The following is a 26,042-nucleotide window of genomic DNA, read 5'->3' on the forward strand; positions in this document are numbered from 1 at the left end:
GTCTGAATCAACAGTCATGCTGTAATCGACAGAGTTAATGAAATACCAACATGGTATCACTTTCAGTCACATTTAATTTTGAGAACAAACAATTGAAGTGAGCACATTTGGGTCAAAAGAAATGCAAGTGAGAAAGATTCTCTCAGCCACTGAGCTATTGCTGCTCTTTTTAAGTAAAAAGATGTATATGTAACAAAGATGACAAGTGAGTACTTATATCAGACATCACAATCTTATGCATGCTAACGATACATGAATTCTATTCCCGAGAATAGCTCAGAAATCCTTCCATGATATACAGTAAATATTTCCCTTTCACAACCACATTCTTCAGTTGCTGTCTGAATGGGCCTACATTTCTACAGTTTTAAACACTGGTCCCTGAAGCAGCAAAGGGGTAAAAACCAGGAACTCAGCAGTCCCTAGCACTGGTGGTAACTACCATTTCTGGGAGGGAAAAATAAAAGGGAGAGGGGTGAGAATCACAGCTCATCTATTTATATTAAGAATACATCAAACTTGGGCTAGAATACTTAACACTTGCATTCTAAAATGAGAGGAATTAAAGGAAGACTGGAAGTCTTGACCTAAAAGCCATTTCTCCTAATTTCCAATGAACAAGACTGAGATTAATTTAAGAAGGGAAAGAAAGGCACTTCGATCATGCTCAAAAGTGCTCTGTTAGCGCTTTGTGTATGTCTGACAGCTAAGGTTCTGGGTGAGCACAGACTCAAATTAAGCCCTCATCCTATCCCACCTTTGTCAACATATCTACAAATATACTTCTATAAGAAATCTGGACTTTAATAAACCAGTGGGAATCCAATATTATGATACACTTTTAATAAAAACAGTGGCTAATGGGTTGGATCCAATGACATCCAAGCAGACTTCTATTCACACAAAGAATTTCTGCTGGTGCAACAAGACTTCCCCATCCTCTCCTCCCCATCTGCAGCCCTGAACGCGTGCCCCAGATCTGCTCTCAAGGTAAAACCTGTTCTGCTAGCAGATGACCAGCACTGGATCCAACCCATAGGGCCAGTTTACACAACATAGTTGGGTCATCATGTGCTAGTTATTTAACCCATGATGAGCCACTGTGTATGTGGCCATTTTGAATATGCAATCTGTTGGCCATGTTGTGCAAACCTGGGCAGTGTTGGCTATTCAAGGATTAAACAACCCTCACATAACCCTCGATTACTAGTAGGTTATGCAATGGTTGTTTAACTCTCAAAAAACCCACGCTGGCCGAGTTTGCACGATACAGCCTGACCCGCAATCGCCCCAATCAGGGGTTGCATATTCAAATTGGCAGCCACACATACCCAGATCATCATGGGTTGTATGAACCAGGTCTTTGGGTAAGGCACTTCAGCTTTTTACCTATAATTCCTTCATATGCTATAGTCAAACAATAGCTGTTTTACTCTTGCTATTGACTACTGTAGGATAAAAAGTACATTAAACCTGTAAACCTATGAACACATCCCTGGGAGTAAGCTCCACTGAATACAATGGACCGAATATAAAGTTAAAAAAATGAATTTATTACCATGATACGTTACCTTCCTGAACAATTCTGTATGCATTTGACAGCCTTCATCCCTCTCTGTAAATCCTGTGACTTTAGTAAATAGTTACCCTGAAGGCATATTTTTATCATGTATATTCCGATTTACTTGCTGAAGATGAATAAAAGCATACCTGAAAGGTAGAGTGGCTGTATTTCTCCACTACTTACCATGAGAATATGCTAGGTTAATTACACCGGAGTAAAAGATAGAGATTTAATTAGGATTGGAAAAGTACATGCCTGCTCAGTCAGTCTCATTTTATGCCACTGACTCAAGGCCGTGCAATGACCTGGTTTGCATGATCAAAATACAACAGCCCACGGAGGGTTGTTTCCCCTTCCGACAAGCCATGCCACCCAGGTTTGGATGACACAAAAAACTTCAGCCAAGCAGTGATTATGGAAATTGTGCCAGGCACGCACCGCAATTTAAATTAGTTATGAATGAGAAAGCATATATATGAGACTGATTTAAAGCTGTTCACACAAACCTGTGAATGTGGGAGGTGTGTGAATCTTTTATCACAAATCACAGAACGGGTTATTTAACCCACAATAAATAAGCCACAGTGCCTTATTTTGATTATGCGAACTGGCCCACCTGGTGATTTTTAATTTAAAAAAATCACACAGCTCCCCACATTCACAGGTTTGTGTGAACAGCTTTAAATCAGTCTCAGATAAGTCTCTGCTTTCTCATTCACAATGAATTCCAGTGAAGATGTAATGACTTCTACATGTAATATTCCTTCCGGATACTTGTTTTTTTCTTTATCTCCACTGTGATCAAACAGAAAATTATGGGCAGTATCCACCACCGCCCGTGTGCTAGAGGGACCTACTGCTAGTGCAATGGGAAGCTAACAAATCCTGTAGCAATCGGAAATGAGTGAAACATGGAACCTGCAGAAGGGAACTCCACTGACCTGCCCCATTCCAGAAATGAGCGTTTCCAGTAATTTACTGGATTACAGTTAGAAGCACTAATTCCTGTTGCACAAGCAGTGGCTCCTGTGAGTGCAATGAAACCAACAGAAGCACAGCAACTGTATCAGATACTGCCCTATACCTCTCTGGCTTCTTCACCTACCATATCTTTCTTATCTGCTCCACTTGCAACACTGTACAACTCAAACCCTTATTTCTACCTTTTCCCCCTCTAAGTGAAATTTTCTTCAAGGACCAACTTTCTGGAGGTTTTAGCTGGCCCATATTTTGCTTCACGGTTGGCAATTTACTTCCTCTTCTAACACCATGGAATATTTACTGCTGCACACGTTATAAAACGTCACAGGAAACTGAAGGGTGGAATAAATATAACTTTATCTAACACTTTGCACCAATAACTGATCCAGTGTGGCCACTAGGGCCAGACCACTGGACGCAGATCTGGGGTGCCACAGTCCAGACAGCCCCCAAACAACAGCACTCTGTCAGCATCCACCACCACATTTGCCTGTTGTGGAGCAAAGCTCCAAACATTGATGGCCATCATAAAATGTGCACAGCAAAAAGGAAAGACAGGAACTTAGAGTGTAATTTTTTATACAGGAACAAACAACAGAGGGGGGGATGTATGAAGGAAGCAAGGGCAACAGAAAGAGCATATACATGAACTCCTTTGTAGCTAGGGAAAACAGAAATTATTTTGAAAGGAGGAACAAAGAACAAAATGCTATTTGAAATTCAGTGAACGAATTGCCTTAGAAATGCATACACTGACCTTGCTGCTGAACAGCAAAAATACATACACATTATATTTTTGCTATTTAATTAGACTCCTTGTGGACAGATGCACAAAATATATTTTAATAACACTTGGCATGGAAAATCTTTGTGCTAGCGTACCACCAAGAAAAAAATGAAACTGAGACCGATGGCTTTACTAATGTATATAAATGACTGCCTGAAGGCTGCACAGATGCTCCACTGTACATCTGTAATGACTTGGTGGTCACTCTGAATAGTTCCCTTTCACAATCTGTTACAGTATGCTTGTTTCTAGTTCCTTGGCTTACGAAATAATCTTCATAACCAAATGACTTACTGATAATTGCTTTGCTATCAGCCTGCTCTAAATAAAATGGATGACACTGCTTTCCCTTAAGAATTAGCCACACATAAACCAGTCAAAGAACTGACAGTAACATTTATGAAGATTACATACAAAGCAGATTAATGTATTTATGAACTCTAATATAGATTCTGGCCTCCAGCAGCAGCAAATATACTTCTCCCTTCAACATGACTCAACCCCACTGTCTCCAAGCACCAAGTCATAGAGCAATCAAATAGTATCCAAATCAAATGTTAGCCAAACATTTTTATACCAGTCAGAAATGGTAAGAAAGCCTGCCCAATGTCAAAAAACACCAGTCTTAGAATTAAAGTAAAGATTTTTCCACATGTCTTCCAGCAACTATAAGTGGGAATAACTCATTAAATATAAGGAAAGTTTTCCAAAATGTTTTAACACATTTATAGTTAGATCAGGCAAGACAATTGGACTGGGAAGCTTGACAATGATTGCACTTACTACTGTGTAGATACTGATGATGATGATTATGATGATGATATTTTGATGCCATTCTTGAGCTAACAACATTAATCGAATTGGAACACGAGGGATAGGGGAAGAGGGCGCATGTGAGCCAGAGGTACTCTTGATCTTCCGGAAGCAGCCTTTTCCAACCTGGTGCACTCCAGATGTATTAGACTATAACTTCCATCATGAGGAATGATGGGAATTGCAGCCCAACATATCTGGAGGGCACCAGGTTCAGGAAGGCTGTCCTAAATGAGCAGAAACATTACATGTGAATGGAGGCATTCTGCCTTCTACCACCAGAAGTGCTCATGTTAAGGGAAATATCAGATAAGAACTTGGAGCACCTAACATACATTCCTAGACTTTCAGCCCAAAGTAGTGTTTACAGCAAGGTATTTGTCATTTTACCTCACTTATAAATCATATACAACTAGGGAAAGATTTCACAAAAGAACAAGTCATTCAACTTTCACATCCAGATAGTATGAGAAAACCATGTTTGTAATTCTCAAACCTTTTTGCTGTTCTCAGAAGAGAAGTTTTCTAAAATAGGCTATCAAGTGGCTTTCAGACCGTTTCTGTTTAATTTTTAATAGCTATATGCTGAATAGCATTAGAACACACAATACACATAGTATAACAACTTCTGGAAGGATATACAAGACTCTTTGAGAGGATCCACACTACAGCCATTTCCTATTGCTAAAACATTGCTCTTCCACAATCGGCTGAAAGCACAATTATAATTGTCATTCTACCTGGCATTTAATGTAATGCTGCATCCCATCCCCACAGCCAAGGCAAAATTGAAGCCTTACAGCAAAAGCTTATGAATTTTTCCTCAGGAGTAATTCCAGCTCAATGTAATAGGAACTTCTCCCTGCAAAGTGTGCCAAGAGCTCTCTTTTCTCAGTTGTGCTGTTGCAAATAGAATGAGGGGTAGGGGTCAATCTGCTTCTCTCACACAGGAAGGAGAGGCAGGCTGGGCTGCTTCCCATGTAGATATTCTGGTTTCAAGTGGCACAGTGTAAGAGGCTGTAAAGAAGCTGCAGAGTGTCAGGAGCGCCCTAGCAGCCTCTTTCGGTACACTCCAATAGCCAACTCAAGACACAGACGAAAGGATTCTTTTCAAGGCTTTAATCCTTTTACAACTTATGATTCCTTCAGATGCTAATCACCAGCAACGAAGCAATGAACAGCAGAGTAGCCTATGCTCTGGGTAGGCAGTTGGTCCCCGTTTGAAGGAGAATCACTTGAAGACCCTGAACTTATGGGCTAGGGAGAAATCCTCCCTCTTTCCCTTGGGTCCACGGGACGCAGCCGTTGCTTGCACGCCAAACGGGCACTCCGCCTCCTTTCTGCACCCTCCATCGCTTGGCGCTCCTTGCGTCTGCGTCGAGTGTCTAGCAAGCCCCGCTCCCACACTCTCTCACTACCAGGGTCACTATCTATCTCAGGAATGCCGTCAGGAGGAATCTCTGCCAGCTGCTGTGCCTGTGAGGGATGAGCTGGCTCCTCTCCCATGGATTGCTGATCCTCCTCAGAATCAGAACTGCTCTGGGGTTCTATCAGCTCAGTTTCCACCCTGACACAGAGGGAGAGTTCCTGGGAGGAACAAAGGGCTTCTAACTAAAGGGCCCAAAGGGCCCAAAGACCTCCAGAGAGAACGCACACCCAGAATCGCCAAAGGGTCCCCAGCTACCAGCAACCCAGCCACTGCTTTCCAAAACAGGAAGGAGGAAAGCACCTTTAACATCGACACACACATTGAACTAGGATCGCTGCCCAATTTCCTCAGCAGCAAGGACAGCAGCAGCAGCTAAGCAGAAGCAGAAGGAGCTTAACACACACACACACACACACACACACACACAGAAGAGTAGTGCCAAGAATGATCTACACCTGAAGTCATTGCTCTGCTGTTCCATTCTTTCAAACGTCAGATTGGCCTGACAAAAGATGAAAGAAATGCTGGGAGAAACAGTGATATCCCACAAGTTGGTAATGTCGTCATCTGACCTCCCTATAAAAAGCGAGTGAACAAAAGAATGCAAGTCTGGATTAAAGATTAGTGTGGATGTTCCCTCATTGTTTTTACATTCACATGAGCGTTTCTGAAAGAAACAGCAATTTTCTGACACACATTCAAGGCACTTTGAACGACAGTTTTCTCTAGCATTCTCAAAATACACACACATGTATTGGACATAGCACACACATAAGGCAGAAAGATGAGCTGTGGAAGTTTAATTCTATCTTCACACATGAATAAGCCTCCAATTAAAAGAGGAGGTATTGCAGTGGCAGCCAAAAACGAAAATCTGAAAATTGGGCAAACTATGTGTGCATGGGACTTCCCTTTTCACATATTTTAACAATCCTTAGACAGGAGGAGTGGAGTCCCAGTGGTAGCCAAAAATGGAAAAGATAAGGCAACAAGTTTTCTTGTGTATATTTTAGGTTCAAATTCAATTAATGTTAATATTTCTGAAACACTGTCTTTGCCTATACCTGGCACAGTCAAGTAATGGTTTTTGGTATATTTTCACGCAGAGCATTGAACAAAGAAAATACATATTACCTGTGCATTGTGATGGAATGTTTATTCAAGGGCTGAAAAGGCCTTAGAACTGTAATTTCTGTATTTTATTCCATTAATGCTATGAAAATTGACATTACCATTTTTCTTCCATGTATTTAGTCATCAAGATAAGCAATAATAGTAAAATGAAGAACAGATTCCAAAATAAACAAATGGTTTTAACATATATTTTCAGGAGGCATATGGTAATGAAATGCATGCCGCTTGTTCATCTCAGAGGGCTAAACTACACATGACATTAATCACGAGGTTTGCCCTCGAGTGCACAGTTTTTCTTTCAGAAATAGCCAATGCAAGGGGGTGGGGAAATTATCTCAAACATGGTATGGAGGGTAGGGAAGCTTTAACCCTTTCCCCCTACTGTGGTTCCAGACAGATTAGGGCCTCCACACCTGTAAATTGCATGGGACCAGTTGTCTTTTATTGTAAGCTGCCCTGATCATTTGTGTTAGCAAGTGGCATATAAATGTCATTTTTAAAAGTGAGTTTTTTAATAAATGGAGAAAGGGCCTCCCTTCACTCCAGTTGGAGTTATTTTCCCTCATGCTAGGGTCACAAATCAGATTGGGAACCTGATCTGGCCATTTCTGGAAGAAAATTGTACACTCAAGGGTAAACCATATGATTTGTCCATTTTATGATCCAAAGAGAAGCACAGAAATTCCACAGTTCTTCTTTTGAAGAACTCATTATGAACTTCACATCACCTTGAAAATTAGAGATGTTTTACAGCACAAACCTAGACATGTTTACTTAGAAGTAAATCCTATGGAGTTCAGTGCAGTTTACTCCTAGGTAAACAGGTACAGGATTGCACAAGTTTAACAAACACAAGAAATGGTAATGGAAACCACTGTAAAATGAATCATGCAATCAGCAATAAATAAGTGAAAGATATTAGCTTCTGTTATGCTCTGTTGAACTAAGTTATATATTTAACAACCAGCCTGTATGACCTCTGTCGAAACTTAATTGTCTTTGTCCCTGCAAATTCTATTATAAGAGATCCTTGCATCAATGCCCCCAATCACAAACATAGATTCTGATTTTATAGATAATCTTTATTCTAGTGTTCAAATAGACCTACATTTTAAAAATGAATTTGCAGTGCATTTTGCTAATGTTATGATGAACCAGACTTCTAGAAGATTACAATTAAATTATTGGTAAAGTGAATCAAAACAATATTTGATGAAGTTTTAAATGTGAAGTGTGTTTTTATTTTAAATATAGGAATGGGTGACCTTTGAAGTGTCAGTTATAATTTCCTATTTGCATTTACCAAGGATGATGGACATGATTTATTTTTTATAACTAATTTTTCCTTTACAAAACTCCTAAACTTTTTGGGCAATGCAAATTCCAGGTACAACTGTTGCGAGTTGGATCAGGACCACAGTAGGGGGGAGGACAAAAGGTTAAAGCCCCCCATCCCCTACACTAGAGTACTGATCTGGACAGGCCTCTCCATGCTGGCAATTTGTAAAAAATTTATTTTTATACAACTTCTTGTAAAAAGCAAGGCTTCTTTACCTGCTAGAATAGAGTCGTGGACCAAGAAGTTGTCATCCATGGACCACTTTTGGCTCACAGCCTTAAGCTACCTGCCACTTGTCAGGGTGGAAACTGAGCCCATAGAGCCCCAGAGCAGTTCTGATTCTGAGGAAGAACAGCAATCTGTGGGAGAGGAGCTCGCTCATCTCTCAGAAGCACAGAGATTCCTCCTGCCAGCATTCCTGGGATAGATAGTGACCCTGACAATGAGAGAGTGCTGGAGGGGGGCTTGCTGGACGCTCGGCACAGATGCAGGGAGCGACCACAGATGGAGGGCGCCGAAAGGAGGCGCTCCGCTCGTTTGGCGCTCAAACAATGGTCGCGTCCCGAGGACCCAAGGGAAAGAGGGAGGATCTCTCCATAGCCCATAAGTTCAGGGTCTTCCCGTTGTTCTCCTTCAAATGGGGACCAACTGCCTTACCTGGAGCTTAGGCTACTCTGCTATCTATCCCCAGTGTAGTTCCTTGCTTAGTCGCTAGTGATTAGTATCTGTAAGAGTCATAAAGGAATAAAGCCTTGGAAAGAATCCTCGTTGTCTGTGTCCTGAGTTGGCTATTGGTGGGGACTGCAAGAGGCAGCTAGGGTGCTCCTTACACCACTAGTCTAACCCCTGTTGACTTCGTTGGAGGAGGAGAATTGCTTTCAATGTTTTGTTCCTTTTTGTTTATCTTGTTGGATAAAATAACCTGAAGAACTGGAAGTATCACTGATGAGATTAATAAAAGTTTTTATATTTTAAAATCTTATTAACATGTTTTTGATACAATCTACCATTCTCATCAAGCTAGTATATATGTGTAAACTGTTAAATAAAAAAGAGCCTCTTTTAACAGAAAATGCCACTGAATTGGCAAAAGTTAAGAGAGAACTCTATCAGAAGTTCAGTGCTCTTGAAAAGATAACAGCTGGCAAAGTATTTTTCTATTAAATACATATTTCTTCTTACAAGCATACAAATCACTTGATCAGATTACTGTTGTCTGTAGTTTGTGCATATTTTCATTCAACCAAACATTCTGGGCTTGAAAAGCAGTCATCAGATGCAGATGCATGAAACAAAATGTATTCCAAAGAAATTAATAAAATGATATATAGAAATCAAGACCAAAATATTACAGAGTACCATCTGATTATCATGGTGTTAGTACAGGGATGTTGATTATTCTACATGTACATATGAATCCTTCATATGTTACTTCGTATCAAGACAAATGATTCACCTTTCAAAGACTAATGCACCAATCTTATACTCAACTTACCTGGGAATAAGTCCCACCCAATTCAGTGGGGCTTACTTCTAAGTACACATACATAGGATTCCACTGCATGGCTCAGATGGCTTAGAGCACCTATAATTCATGGGAGTCAACCTGAAGATAACGCCCCAGATTCTTCTTTTTCAGCTATTCACATCCTTTTGGCCCTTCATACACAATGCCACTTATAATGGGATAGGGCCTATACAAAGTCTAGTTTTCCAAGCTGGAAAAAAATGCATACGGTCGCAGGACTTTAGTGTTTCAGAAGGTTTCCGTGAGATCAAGCCCAGTCCTAAAGGCTTCCAGATACAACCAATCACAGTGAGGGTTAACAAGCAATGGTAGCTTGTTAACCCTGCTGCACATGGTGGTTATGTGCCAGTTGGATTTTCCCTAATTACCCTCACTTGTGCGGCTCACCACATCATCCAAATCCAGGCAGCATGGCTTGTTTGCGGGTAACAAGTAACCCAGCAACAGCCCATAGATTATTTGGGGTTTGCTGCACTCTCAAACAAGCTATGCTGCCTAGGTTTGGACGACAAGGCAAGCTGCACCAGCAAGGGCAATTAGGGAAATCCAGCATGCATGATGGTGTAAACAAGCCACCATGGCTTGTTAGCCATACTGCAATTCTGCAAACCAAGAGCACGTCCCACAGATCTACTTTCAAAGAACACTTTTTGCGGAAAATGGAAGAAGTTGTCCTGCCTATACACACATTTACCCTCACAACAGGGTTACTGTGAGGATTATTATAAGCCAAAAATATACATTCTTATATTCAGGTGTCAACTTTGCATTTTAGCACTCATTATAGTTTGAGAATTCTAAAAAAAAACACTGGAACATTTAGGAGTTTTCAAAAAAGAAGAAAAGCATTGGCCCAATTCACTTATGATAAGCTAGAATTCTTTAGAATTCCTTGGCTTATGAATCCAGCATGTTAGGAGACGAATAAGCCCATGTTCCTGGTTCAGACTTCACACTAAACAAATCACAGGCAGAGAGTCCATGGTTAGTTCAGTTGCTCCAGTCAACAGGAAAAACCAAGCGGGAACAATCTATCAGCATGCGCCAGAACACTTGCTCATTCCCGATAAGCCAAAATTCTACAGAATTTTAAAGAATTCTGGCTTATTGTTACAGACAAACTAGCCCGTTGTTTCAGTACAAAGCCAGATCCAGTTGCAGGAGTCCCATTGAAAAGCCCCCAGAGATCGGAATCAATCTCAGCAGGCTCTCATGTAGAACAAATCTGGATTACTTCTTTTTAATGGGCAGAAAAAGCCAGCCAAGTCTCTCCAACTAAAAGATGTGGGGTACAGTCTCCTTCTTTCCCTTTAAAAATATTAACTGCACTGAGACAGTGTCGCTCCTAAGAGCATTGCTGTCACAGCATACATACCACAACTGCTATGGTGGAAAAGTATGGGACACACCAGACCTGTCAGCAGTTTTATTGTCATGAGTGCTTGGATTCATTCTGTAATAAGAGTAACACTCGTATACTTGATTAGGAAAATGGATGGGAGGTTATTAAGTATTAATATTCTTGTGTAGCCTTACACAAGGCTTACACAAAGTGACTCAGAGGGGTACTCGCTAGATAGAGTACTAGAACTCATTATGAACACTTCATTCACCACTAATATTTATTTTTTGAGCACTTATAATCTGATTTCCAACTCAAATAAGTTCTTAAAGCAGAAAATCAAATATATATCTCAGGAATGCAGAACTCAGGCCCAGGGTCAAAGCCAGCCCACTGAGGGTCCCCAGAAAGCTGTGCCCCCTCCCTTGCCCTCTTTCCCCCAACCATTGATTGGTGGTTTCCTGGCTTTTGTGCAGTTTTTTCACCATTCTAAAAGGTTGCAATGCTTCTCCAAAGACTTAGTTCCTGGCAGTAAGAGCTTTAAGCCACAATATGCTGGTATTTTTGTTTTTTGGCCCTATCTTTTTTGCCGTTGTCCTACCCACCACTGTAATGCAGCCCCCAAGAGTTTCTCTGAAATGGAATTTGGCCCTCAGACTGAAAGAGGTCCTGTACCTGATATAAACACACACACACTAAAATGTCTAAAGGTAGGCTAAGCTGTCCCTCAAGTATCCCAGAACCAGGCCATAAATTATTATTATCATCATCATCATAATTTCTGGTCCACCTTTCAGGGCAGAAACCCTCCCAAGGCAGCGTACCAACATAAAACACATAATAAAAACTGATATGGTCTTAAAAAGCAATCAACACACAATAAAAATAGTACAAACAATAAAACAATGTAAAGACAGAGATAAAAACAGCAACAAAAACAAACATATCAGGGAAAGGCCAAAGTAAAATAGTTTGCAGGGCCTTTTTAAAAGCCTGCAATGATAGGACCTGGCAGACCCCTGATGGCAACTTATTCCAGAGATGTGGCCACTGAGGAAAAAGTCCTCCCTCATGTGGTCACCCACTTAATGTCTCTCACAGGTGGGCAAATGAGGAGGGCCTCTCTTGCCGATCTTAAAGTGCAGGCAGGCAGGCATGAGTGAAGGTGGTCCTTCAAGTAATTTGGTCCCAAACAGTTTAAGATTTTGAAGATCAAAACCAGCACTTTAAATTGGGCTTGGAAAGACACTGGTAACCAGTGCAGTTGGTGCAGTACAGGTGTTATATGATCGAATCACATTGCCCCCACCAACACTAGGGAGGGCTTATTCTGCACTAGATGAAGTTTCTGAGCCTCTCTACCTTACTCTTTTCTTTGACTTTCTTTCTTACTTTGCACCACATACGCCTATGGCATCTAGACCCTAGCACAGGCATCACAACTCAATAACTCAATTGCTGAGCAGCGTTGTACGGATAGTTCCATATTTTTGAAACCCACAAAGTAATGGTGTTTCCAAACACTATAATTTTCACATCAATTGTAGTAATATGGTTTCAGACAAAGAAAGGGGGGAAATGTATGCTTTTACGTGCATTTGCTGATTTTGCCCTCTGAACATTCTTCCCCAAAGCTTGTTACATGGAAATTAGATGCTTTTACAATTGGATTGCTCTCACTGCTACCCCCAAGTACACTGCTGGTTGCAGAACAAAAATCTGAAGGAGAAAACAGGAGGCGTTACTGTAAGGGAAGTGCTTTAATCAGCTTTATTCATATCAATGTATTGATAAACTATCAAGATTAAATGTTTTGAAAAGTATGTCTTCCATTGTGTTAAGTTTTTAAAAAGGCATCTTTTTGGCTGCTGAAATAAAGAGGATGGGGAGAAAACCAGGAGTGGAATTTTTCTTCACGTGGACAAATGACTGGGGAAGGAGCAGACCTTACTTATACAGAAAATCTCATGCAGAAGCAACATACCCCTGAATTCTAACTGTATGGTGAAGCAAGACATTGCTGTGATTCAATGCAAAGGGAAAGGCACTCTGCATATGTTCAGAAGTACTTTTCTCTCTATATTCCAGGATTCATCCCTGGTATTAAAAATAGGCCTCTGGGCTGAGCTTTGGTTATACCTTGAAACAAATTACTCAGGGACGGGAAAAAGAATAAGCAATAGCTTGCCTATAACAAGAATGGGAGGAGAGTTATAGGGGGCAGAACACCTGTTTTTGAGAAGAGTTGCTGGGGTGGAGGGAACAATGAGTGAATTTGTGTATCAAGGGGAGTGGAATATATGTGTTCTTAGATCACAGTTTGCAGACAATGGAGGTGCGGACAGCGTTTAATACTTTCTAGGGTGAAAAGTTATGAAAGTTGTGTGGAAAATATACCAGCACTGTGTAAGCCCTCCTTCTTAATTCAAAGTGCATGAAAATAACTCCCTGACCATATACCACAAAATAGCATGTTAAGGAGAGACAAAATGAATCCTTCTATGCAACATGTTAGTTTTCTATTTGTAGGACAGGAAGGCCTGGCGTGCTATGGTCCATGGGGTCACGAAGAGTCGGACACGACTTAACGACTGAACAAACAAACAAAGGGGAAGGAATATTTATCTGTTGAGGAGTATTCAGATATTCAATCTCTTGCTTGCAAACTGGAGTGTTATAATCCACAAAAAAGGCTTTCCCACCTGACTCTGCTGAACCCAAAATTTAGGTGAAATATAGCAGAACATAAGAAGAGCCATGCTAGATCAGACCAAGGGTACATTTAGTCCAGCATTCTGTTCACACAGTGGCCAACCAGCTGCCTGTGGGACCCTCCCACTCGAGTTCTCCAGCAACTGATATACAAAGGCATACTTGCCTCTGATACTGGAGAGAATATATATCCATTATGACCAGTAGCCATTGAGAGCTTTATCCTCCATGTATTTGTCTAACCCTCTTTTAAAGCCATCCAAGTTGGTTGGCCATCATTACATCTTCTGGAAGAGTATTATATCGTTACACCTATTGTGATTTTCCCTCTTTACAACTATTAAAAACTCCAGAAGCCTATGCTGTATGGTACACCAATTTGCTATTGTCTATATTCTCTTCCTTTATGCTAATATGTGGCTTCTGACAACACATCATGAGTTCACTTAACTAAAGACGGAGTCATAGAATCACAGAATAGTAGGGTTGGAAGGGGTCTACAAGGCCATCAAGTCCAACCCCCTGCTCAATGCAGGAATCCAAGTCAGTATAGACTCTGACTATATGATGCCAGACTTCTGCTCTGGCTACCTTACCTAAGATAGTTGTAGCCTGTCACAACCCTCAGCTCCTAGTTTGGTCTGATTCCAATCAGGACAGATTTCCAGATCATTTACCAGCAAGACAGTGCATGAAAATAAATAAATGGCTTGCCCCTCACACGCTGAGGAAAGGAAAATACAATTTAGTATATTACTTAGGGTGTAATCCTATGCAAGTTTAGACAAAAAAAGTCCTACAATTCCCACCATTCCTTAGCCAGTGGGAGTTGTAGAACTTTTTCTGTTGGAACATGCATAGGATTGCTCCCTGAAGACATTAAATCAGGTTAGATACTGTCTTAGAAATAAATATTCTGAGAAACTGTATCATGCGTTAATTACAATTTGTGGCTACAGTAAATTGAAACCCGTTTATTGAAGTCTGAATGCAACAGACATCTAGCAGGCTATTTCATTGCATTTATAGCAAAAGGTGTGCAGGGACATACTCAGCACAGGTTATTCTATATCTGGAAAATAAAATAGGTGTTTTCTACATTTGGGACAGAAAACAGAACAACACTTAAAATGCTGGAAAAATCCTGATTTTAAAATTGGTACCAAATTGCTGTTCACTTGTGACTGGAAAATGCAACCCTTACTACTACAATTAAGAATGAATGTCTATAACTCTCTAATTAAAACACACTGTCTAATGAAAACACACTACCAGTTATTTTTATAATTAAAAGTAAATGCATGCCTGACTGAGTATTAAATAAACCCACTATCAGCACCCGCATTTACATGAGTAATAAGGTGCGTGTACAGGCAGCTATAATTTATAATTTTGTAGGAGGGCAAAAAAGTAGAAATGAAAAAATTAATTACCCTGGAGGAGAGTTGTTCCACATGGGCAACCATTTAAGCCTTTACTCAGAGAAAATGACTTACTGGGAGAATATGGGCACTGGATAAGAACCTACTTCTGTATATTGACATACAGTAGACTTGGCAACTTCGTGTAGAATCATAGAACATGTAGAAGTTCTGTGTATCCCATAGTGCTCAAGGCACTTTTCTGTGGCTCATCACTGCAATACTGTCCCCAAATTCAGCTTCTTATTCCACATATCAGCAAGTGGCAACCATCCACTTATTGCAAGTTGCAGTCTTCCAGGATGCAGTCTCTCTATTCTCTCCAAACTCTGAGACCTTAAGAACCCAGCTAATGCCTATTTGCATAGTACTGCACTGGGTTCTATTTATGGGACATGCTACAGCATGACAGAATGTTTGGAAGTGAATTGGGTAAGGACCATATTACATATTGACAGGGATGCTTTCTTACCCCACTGACCCTATAATTACTCTGCAATTACACAGTTGTTCAGCCCCTCTCTTAAGGTTCGTAAGTATTTTATCACTAATAGAAAAATTCAGCATTAGCTGAAACATCACCCTCGATATTTAGCCAGGAGAAATACATTTTTAGATAAATATGCAAGAAATGCTTATATAATAATAACCTTTTAAAAACTGATTATGGCTGCAATCCTATACACACTTACCAGGGAGTAAGTTCGAATGAACTAAATGGGTCATACTGCTGCGTTGACATGTATAAGATTGCCCTGTTCAAATTGTCCAGTATTTACTAGTGGGAAAGGGATCAGGTAGGCCATCTAGTCTCCTCCAAAAGACCAAGTATTTTAGCAGATGCCTCTTCAACTAATCTGCCTACTTATAAGGAAAGTAGCTCTGTAATCTCCCCTAAATAGCTGTTCATTGCTGAACAGCTCTTAACAATAGGATGGGGTTACTAATGTCTAATTTAAATATTTAGTTTAAACCTTCCTGTTATTTAAAGCCATAATTTTATTACCTGTCCTAAGAGACTGGATATAGTGAATAATTGCTTTGCTTCTTATTTCTGACATCCCGTTAGAATATTTGAAAATTGTCAATATATCACTATTTTCTCAGACCCCAAGTTGATCTTTTAACAGCCAAAAACAAAACCTACATATATTACCTCTTACAATATTGTCTTGTTAGTACATTACACACCATTTTTTTAAAGTGCTCAAAAGAAATTACCAGTGAACGTATTAGTGTGTCCAAAGCAAGGAGACTTCCTTGCAATTCTTAACACATCAGCAGTCTTCTGTGTGTTTCATTAAAATTTTAATTTAAGAAGCATTGGCTTATCAAGACATAAAACGGGATTATCCACAGCAAATACTTAGGGTAATTCAATCAAAATGACTGCCAAGGAAATAAAGGCTTTCATGGGAGCTCACAAACAATCTACATGCAATATACAAACTGTTTGAATTGACAGCTATTAGCCAAAAAGCAGCTATATCATCAAACATTTGACAATCTGCCATGCACCATGCCTTCACCGTGAGCTAATTTTGTCCTTCAGCAGTAAGTCAGGCCAGCTCTGACCTTCTCCTGCATGATCTGTGCTGTCCCCATCCCCCATGCTTACCTGGCAATTTCCTTGGTCTATTAGGTGGATTATTGAAGGATCAGGTGAAACTCAATCTTGGCTGTAGTCCCGATTTGGAACATAATAATAAGCTATAACAAGTAATAAGATTGACTGTCTTTGCCACAAATACAGCCCTGAACTAACATGCTAGCTCTGGTTATTTGGTTATCCTCACAGTTTATCACCACCACCTGTTGCAGCTGGGAGGCAGTAATTTCCAAAGAAACAGCTAGCCTACTTACAGGGCCAATATTTCACCAAACACACAGAAAAGTGTATAAGTGTACACTGACTTACAGCTGATATTAATACTTCCTTTTCAGACAACATTTTACTTAGATCAGGACCTATATTTTGTAGGTCCATTTTAATAGGTCCCCCAGCCTTGCAGATGAGAAAGGCTGCCAAGAGTCTAAACCTCAACAGGAAATGATCTGACCGTAACAAGGGGATAGTTGTTAATTCCCCTCTTTCAGATCACCATCCTCCTGTTGGGTCAAGAAAACCAGATCAAGCATGTGTCCAGCTACAAGTGTTGAGCCAATGACGGGTTGGGGCAGCCCCATACTTGTCATGGTCCATATGAAATCCTAAGCCACCCTCAATTTGGCACCCTTTAATATAACAGGCTATATTGATTTCATATAAATGAACACATCTTGAAAGATATAGTCTTGTTCTATGATATAGAATGGAGCCATTATGGCATGCTTTGGGCTATCTATCAATCTGAGATGCAACATGCTCTGACTTTGTATGTGTTATTTGTAACTACAGAGGAAACATGACTAAACTCGTCGTTATTAGTTGCGGAATCCAAACTACAACAACCTGTCATATTTGGGCCTATAAGCAGATTGTCTGCAGATTGTCATGCGCACCCTATTGACAGCTGAGGAGCGTAGACTAGTAAAAACAAAAGCAAGGGAATGTGTTTTTGAGACGGCTCAAGCACAGGGCGAGGACGAAGATAAGATTAGCAGAGCCAAGGCCATCCCTGACACCAACCCCAGGTGGTTACACGGGTGGTTACACGGGACTGATGCAGAGCGCAAGCAGCACGCCAGCTATGCTAATCTGCTTGCAAAGGGAATGAGGAAGTGTATTAGAAAGACAGTCAACTTATCCAAACTATATGAAATAAAACAGATAAAAGAAGAATCCCCAGTGGGATTCTATGAAAGGTTGTGTGAGGTGTGTCGGAAGTATACTGATCTGGATCCTGAGAACCCCGACAATCGACGGGTTCTGGTGTCCCTATTTGTCGGCCAGTCATATGATGACATTAGAAGAAAATTGCAAAAGGTAGAAGGAGTAATGGGTAAGGGCATTGAAGAGCTTATTGAGATTGCTATGAAAGTCTATGATAGGCGGGAAGAAAAAGAGAAAGTCGAGGGGGCCAGGCTCCTTCCAACGGCCATCCGGGGTGAAGATCCTGGATGCCAAGGAAGGGGCCGCGGGGGACGGGGAGGGTCCTTGCGCAGCAGACCAGGGCGCGGCGAGAGTAATAGAAATACGGGCCTCCGTTTAGACAGGAACCAGTGCGCCCACTGCAAACAGCACAGCCATTGGAAGAACAAATGTCCCCAGAACCAGGCTAATGGTGCGCCCGCTGGTCTTGCACAGACACCGGCCCCCCCAGCTCCCCTGTTCTATGCTGAAAATCACTCAAAATAGGGGCGTCAAGGTGCCTGGTACCCCCTCTTGGCTCAACAACGAGCACACCTGGACCCTGTAGCAAAAATTGAAGTAGGGGGCCAGACCATGCATGCCTTAATTGACACTGGGGCTACGCTTAGCCTCGTCCCCTTTGCAAGGGCTCCGGGGGGCTCAGGGGGAAGTGCACAGATCCAGGGCGTTGAGGATCGTACAACCCGCCTCGAAAAGACCCGACCCCTCCTCACTAAAATTGGTGACACCCACCTTACTCATCAGTTCGTTTGCAGCCCCACGTGCCCTGTAGCCCTCCTGGGAAGAGACATCTTGACAAAATTACAGGCCGAGATAAGCTTTTGCAATGGCCAAATAGAAGTTAGAATTCCCAAACAACAGGGGTCCAACTACCAGATGGCCTTGTTGACTTATATGGCCAGGGCTCCTGAGGGGAGTCCTGAGTGGTCACAATTCCTGGGTGTAGATCCCTCCGCCTGGGCTGAGAACGGAGGATGGGCCCGGGCAAAGACTGCAGCCCCCGTTGTTTTTACTCTAAAGCCCGGCCATGGCCCTGTCAAGGTCTGCCAGTACCCAATGAAACTGGCTACCCGGAAAGGCCTAAAACCCCTCATTGAGAAATTCAAGGCTTGCGGCTGGCTCCGTGAAGGAACTTCCCCATACAACGTCCCCAAACTGGGGTCCCCAGATTTCAGGCTTGTGCAAGACTTGCACTTTATCAACAAATTAATTATAGCTCCCTATCCTGTCGTGCCGAACCCCCACACGATCCTGACCGAGATCCCTCCAAAGAGCACCTGCTTTTCTGTCTTAGACTTGAAGGATGCGTTCTTCTCAATACCCCTCCATGAAACGGCCCAGCCCGTTTGTCTTTGAATGGGAAGACCCTGACACCCACCACAAGACCCAGCTAATGTGGACAGTAGTGCCTGAGGGGCTCACATGTGCTCCTGAGATTTTTGGGTCCCAACTGCAAAGAGACCTGGCCACCTGGAAGGGGGGCCTCGAAAAAGGCCAGGTCTTACAGTATTGTAATGACCTGTTGATCGCCTCTGAGACCCCGCAAGATTGTGAACAATATACCCGCGAATTGCTCAATTAGCTGGCCACCTGCAGGTACAAAGTCTCTGGCAAAAAGGCACAACTCGTAAAAGCTGAAGTCACCTTTTTAGGCTATAAAATTTCAAAGGGCCAGCGTCGCCTTGATCATAGCCAAATACAGGCCATTCAAGACTACCCCTCCCCGAGCTCCTGCTCGGGCGTTCTTGGGCCTCACCGAATTCTGTCACTTATGGATTGCAGACTATGGTGGCAAGGCTAAGCCACTCTATGAATCCTTGACAAAAGAAGGGGCGCTCAACTGGGCTTGGACCAGGGATATGGAAAAAGCCTTTCAAGAGCTTAAACGGTCCCTAATGTCTCCCCCGGCCTTGATGATCGCAAATCCTGCCAAGGCCTTCCGCCTCTTTGTGCATAAGCGAAGGGGGGTGGCAGCAGGTGTCCTTTGCCAGGAGTATCGGCCCTCCCTTCACCCAGTAGGATATTACTCAAGGGCGCTGGACCCCGTTGCTCAATCATGGCCCGCCTGTTTGTGAGGTGTCGCAGCTTGCGCCCTCCTCGTTCAAGAGGCAGAAAAGCTAACCTTAGGAGGAGACATGGAAGTGGTTGTTCCCCATGGGGTTCCCCAGATATTAGGCTCGGGGGGGGGGGAATACCTCAACCCCACCCGGCATTTGCGCTATGAGATCGCCCTTCTGCTTGCCCCAAAGCTCACCTTCAAAACCTCCACAACTCTGAATCCGGCAACCCTCGTGCCAGAACCAGGCCAGGGAGCCGCCCACGACTGCCTAGAGGTCCTCAATGAAGAAATCCTGGCTCGACCAGACCTGCGAGATGTTCCCTGGCCCGACCCCAATGAAGAATTCTACGTTGCCCATTTTTCATAAAACTGGACCTGTCATCAACACACTGGAGTAGCTGTGGTATCCAGCTCAAACCGCTGGCTATATAAACTCCCAGCCCACCTTTCGGCCCAGGCCGCTAAAATGGTCACGATGACAGAAGCTTTAAAAATGGCCTACAGTAAGCGGGCGAACATTTACACTGACTCCAAGTATGTATTTACAACAGTGCACGCACATGGCAAGCTATGAAGAGAGCGAGGTTTCATAACCGCCTCCGGACACAAGGCGGCCCACGGACGTCTGATCACAGCCCTCCTTGAAGGAACTAGCAGTTGTGCATGTATATGCACATGGATGAGCCAAGGACCCTGCTCAAAAGCGGGGGAATCGCCAAGCTGACATCACGGCCAAAGAAGCTGCCGAGGATGGGATGACCTGGATATGCCTGGCCAAGCCCGCGCCAGTAACAAAGCCCCAATATACTGAGGAGGAAGAGACGCAGGCCAAGATCTGCGGAGGTCAAAAGGGGCCAGATGGGTGGTGGGTCCTGCCCCATGGAATCGTGTACACCCCTTCAGTAATTTTAAGGCAGATCTTGGAAGACCTGCACAATACCCAGGGCCATATGGGAGCTGGACCCATGGTAGATTTAGCTAGACGCACCATCCTAGGGCCTGCCATGCACGCGGAGGCACAAAGAATAGTCATACACTGCCCTGTTTGCCTAAAAACGCACAGCAAAGGGAAATAGCCTCCCACCCCAATGGGAGAGAGACCATGGGCTCACTATCCATTCCAAAGGCTTCAAATTGACTTTGCTGAGATGCCCCCATGTAAAGGTTTTAAGTATATGCTTGTGTTTATTGATCAGCTCCCTGGATGGGTTGAATGTTTCCCAACCCGTACCTGCCAAGCCCAAGCTGTGGCTAAGGCCCTACTCAATGAAATACCTCGGTTTTCCCACCCTGAGTCCATTGAATCTGATATGGGGAGCTACTTTGTCTCCCAAGTTACTCAGAGAACCGCCCGGGCTCTAGGGATCCAGTGGCACCTTCACACGTCCTGGTGGCCCCAAAGCTCTGGCCAAGTCGAACAAATGAATAGGACCCTAAAGGAAACTTTAGTTAAGATCTGTGCTGAAACTCACCTCAAATGGGTTGAGGCCCTCCCCCTCGGCCTAACTAAAATTTGGAAAACACCCTGCAAAGGGATTAAGTTGTCCCCTTTCGCGCTCATGTTTGGGCGGCCACCCCGAGTTCTGTCCCCAGGACAATGCGAGGGAGCCACTTGGGAAGTGGGAAAGCAAATGTTGTGGGACGATGTTACTGGTTTGCAGTCTGTTTTGTTTCAGTTACACCACCACGCCGCAGAGTTCCAGTCTTTGCCGTTTGACCAGACCGTCTACCCTTTCCTCTCCGGAGACCAAGTCCTGGTCAAAAAGTGGAAAAAGGAGCCCCTGACTGCCGGGTGGGATGGACTCTATACTGTGGCCCTGACTAGCCACACAGCGATAAAACTTTTGGGGTGGCATAGGTGGACTCATCATACTAGGATAAAGAAGTATCCAGACCTCTGCATCCTGTCCCTAAGGAGACCCGGAGTCCACAAGCAACAACCCTCTGCCCTCCCCGACCCCGGACACTCGGGGAGGCACAGGGCAAGATTTAGAGACGGTGTGGGACTATCAGGCTCTTGAGGGGCTGAAGGGACTTTTTCGCCGAAAATGAAGTGGCTGTGGGTCCTAGCACTACTTACCAATGGAGTAGTGGGAGCGGGGCAATCTTGTTGTCAAGAAAATAGCCAAACTGTGTTCAGAACTTCTTTAGGGGCAGAATATTATAAATCTATGAAGCCCATCACCTGCCTAGAAAAATGCTTTTGCTTTATGACAAAGTCGAAATGGCTGACTAACGTGTTTAATGCTCGATGAAAGGCTTTTAAGGGGGGACTGACAAAACCAAAGAGGCACCATCTTAAAGTACTGGCAGCCATCTGAGGCAGCCTCCTACAGTGGAAAGTCTCAGAGGAAGATAGTCTTATCAACTGCCTTGTTGAAACCCACAGTAACGGTCTGTTTCATATTGGGTACAGTCAGAGGAGCCCCCCCCCCCCTCAAGTAGCCGCCACTCCTGCAGCCGGTTAGAACCAGTTCCAGCTAGATCGCTTCCTGCCCAGCTTGCAAGGACAGGTCAGCCGTAGAGACATGTCAACTATGCATGCTTAATGAAGTTCATGAATATTATGTGGCCCACCCCGCATAGCTAATGAGATCATTATACTGAATGTATATAAGCTTTACCAAAAACATCTAGGGTGTGGTTCTCCTTTGTGGCGTTAGCCACGAGAATCCACCCAAACAGCGCTGTTTGTCTCCTGCCAAATAAAACTGCATTGGACTGAATCTCAGAGTTCTGTGTGTCTCTAAGGGGATATTGGCATACCCCTCCTAGAAGGAACGAACTTAAGCATAATTTGTGCAACAGGTGGTCAAATCATGTGAAACCTCTACTTCAGTTCTACTTGCTGCCAGCTTATTTCCAGTCTTAAATAAGCCCCCTCCCTCCTGGTGGCCAATCTACTTCCCACTGGCAAGCACATGATAAGGGTCTCAGTTGCTGATCTCAAGGTGCAGACATGTTGATCTGGGTGAAGGCAATCCTTCAGGTAACTTAGACCCAAACTGTTTAAGGCTTCAAAGGTTAGAGCCAGCACTCTCAGCACGTCTGTGGAATATCAGGCCCAATCATTACAGGCCTTTAGAAAAGACTTAATGATGCATTTCCTTTCACTTTTTTGTAAGATGGGTCTTACTGGGCTGCTATGGTTTTAGGAGTACTTATTTATTGGTTTTTACTATCTTCCTGGGTCAGATGTTTTTAGAAGTTGTTGCTATTATTGACGTCTCTTACTAATGTTTTAAGTTTGATGTTTTAAGTTGACTGTTATTTGTATGTTATTTTGGAAGCTGCCTTGATAGGGTTTTTAATCCTTAAAAAGGCATATTATTATCTATCTTTTAAACAGCTACTTACAAATATATTTTAGAATCAGTCAGCCCTTTCTTGACATTTGCATTTGTTTATAAAATTCAGTTTTTAAAGTCAGTTCCACTAAGTGGCCAGGCACAGATGTGAACTGGCACCTGCCAATGTAGTGGTAGACAGCTTTATGTCCAATAACTAGCCTCTCTTTTACAGCCTAAGCCTACAACTTTTGTCAGTATTTCTCTGACCATAGCATTCAGTGTAACTATTTGCACTGCTAAGAATTACAGGATTAGGTCTCATTTTATACACTAGGCTTACATAAATAACAAAACACTCTTTTCAGTGTCCATGTGCTGCCATCTACTGGAGATTGACTGAAAGAAATGAAATATGCCACTACAAAAGCTTCAATTAAATAATGATACTATTCCAAGTCTAGTTTGTTACAAAACTATGATAAATGGTCTTACAGCCAGTTCTTGCTTAACTTTTCATAGGGGCATTTCTAGTAAAAACCCTGGAAAGCCACTGCCAGCGAGAATAGGCAGTTCTGGGCTGGACTGACCATTGGTCTCACTCAGTTGTAAATTCTAAATGGTCTGTTGACCGGTACAATTGTAGAAAAGGTAAATAAACTGGAGCCTAAGCAAGGCTCATTGGGGAGCATGAAAGTAGTAATGGGAAGAAAAGGGAAGAAAAGGGAAGAAAGCTAATATGGAAAATTGGGGGGGGATCAGCAGCCAAATTATCTGAATAGTTGAAATGGGGAGCAGAGTGGTTGAGTGACTAGAGTACAATGCCTTTCAAATGACGAGCAATTCACGGTTACACAATTGGCTACAAAACTGACAAGAGATACCTGTCAAATGTCATTCTGCTCTGAATACTTACTAGGAGTAGCTGTTCTCTTCCTATACTGTAGTTCATATACATATTACATGATATTAAAGGCAAAACTGAAGTACTTTGGCCACATCATGAGAAGACAGGATACCCTGGAGAAGATGCTGATGCTAGGGAAAGTGGAAGGCAAAAGGAAGAGGGGCCGACCAAGGGCAAGGTGGATGGATGATATTCTGGAGGTGACGGGCTCGATCTTGGGGGAGCTGGGGGTGGCGACGGCCGACAGGAAGCTCTGGCGTGGGCTGGTCCATGAAGTCACGAAGAGTCGGAAGCAACTGACTGAATAAACAACAACAAGTTCATATACCCATTCCTTTCCCTCGTCGTGGGTACCTCAGCAGAGCACAGATGGACAAATACTTTTTCAGAGGCAGGCTACGTTTCCCTCTGTGCTCCACACCATATTGTAGTGGTACTGCCAGCCAACTTCAGCTGGAATTACAGCTGCTAAACAAACAAACATGCGGCATTTCTCCCCCAGCTTACATGTGAATGAGCTTTCCCCTCAGAATCTACATTACCCCAATAGTTTTGTGTATATGCTACAATTATTGTCATTATTTTCAGTCATTCATTTTCTTACAGACCTTGTAGGACAGCTGACTCAGTAACTGAAGTCTTCTTTTTGTTTCATACATGGGAGCAAATATTGAGAATTAAGGCTGCTTTGCATTTTTGATATATGCAAATCACTTTCAAAAACATAAGGACATAGGAAGCTGCCTGATACTGAGTCAGATCTAGCCCAGTATTCTCGCCACTGGAAATGTCAGAGATCAAATCTGGGACCTTCTGCATGCAAACTATGTGCTCTACCACTGAGCCACGACCTTTCCCAACCCATTTACAACTAATAACTGCTTGCATATGGGGATGGGCCACCAGTACTCTAACACCAGTTCTCTGGCAATAGAACTTTCTTATCACCTCACATAATCTTGTTTTTCTTTTCAAAGGGAGTCAGTTCAGCATTTGATTATTTGTGGCTGGTTGTCTGAATAATCAAATGATAGGAACAAGCCCATTGTTTACATCATCACAAGTGAAGAAATTCACAGTATCTATGCTGCTACAGATGATGGTGGTCAAAATAAGAAAACCTCTGCAAAGGAAGATGGCTCTACACTGCCTCAGTGCGTATGAAAGGCTTCCAGCATCAGAAAGGCAGCAGCCATAGTCATGCTATCGCTTTGAATGTAGTTACCTGAAACTTTCTTGGGCTCCAAGATCACCGCAGACGGTGAATGTAGCCATGAAATTAAAAAACGTTTGCTCCTTGGGAGGAAAGCTATGGCAAACCTAGACAGCATAGTAAGAAGCAGAGACATCACCTTGCCAACAAAGGTCCGTCTAATCAAAGCTATGGTTTTCCCAGTAGTAATGTATGGCTGTGAGAGCTGGACTATAAGGAAGGCTGAGCGCCGAAGAATTGATGCTTTCGAACTGTGGTGCTGGAGAAGACTCTTACGAGTCCCCTGGACTGCAAGGAGGTCAGATCAGTCCATCCTAAAGGAAATCAACCCTGAGTGCTCATTGGAAGGCCAGATAATGAAGCTGAAGCTCAACTATTTTGGCCACCTAATGCGAAAACTCCCTGGAAATAACCCTGATGCTGGGAAAGATTGAAGGCAAAAGGAGACGGGGATGGCAGAGGATGAGATGGCTAGATAGCTTCACCGATGCAATGAATATGGACTTGAGCACACTCCGGGAGAGAGCGCAGGACAGGAAGGCCTGGCGTGCTATGGTCCATGGGGTCACGAAGAGTCGGACACGACTGAACGACTGAACAACAACAACCTGAAACACCTGACTTAAGGACACCCAGAGAGTGGAGCAACAGCTACCCTTGCCCCCACGGGGCTTGCACTCCCCCCACCCCCAAACCAGGCTTCTGTGCCTTTAG

At 43.0% G+C, this 26,042-nt stretch overlaps 1 protein-coding gene across 11 annotated transcripts in view; it reads right to left on the reverse strand.

Moving 5' to 3' along the window:
• SMYD3 (SET and MYND domain containing 3) overlaps positions 1 to 26,042 on the reverse strand; it is a 551,565-nt gene that overhangs the window by 525,022 nt on the left and 501 nt on the right. The gene's annotated exons all lie outside the window — the stretch shown is intronic.

The sequence above is a fragment of the Heloderma suspectum genome, chromosome 1 (genome assembly GCF_057233095.1).
Source record: "Heloderma suspectum isolate Gila_16-S chromosome 1, 16-S_ref, whole genome shotgun sequence".
Taxonomy (NCBI): domain Eukaryota; kingdom Metazoa; phylum Chordata; class Lepidosauria; order Squamata; family Helodermatidae; genus Heloderma; species Heloderma suspectum.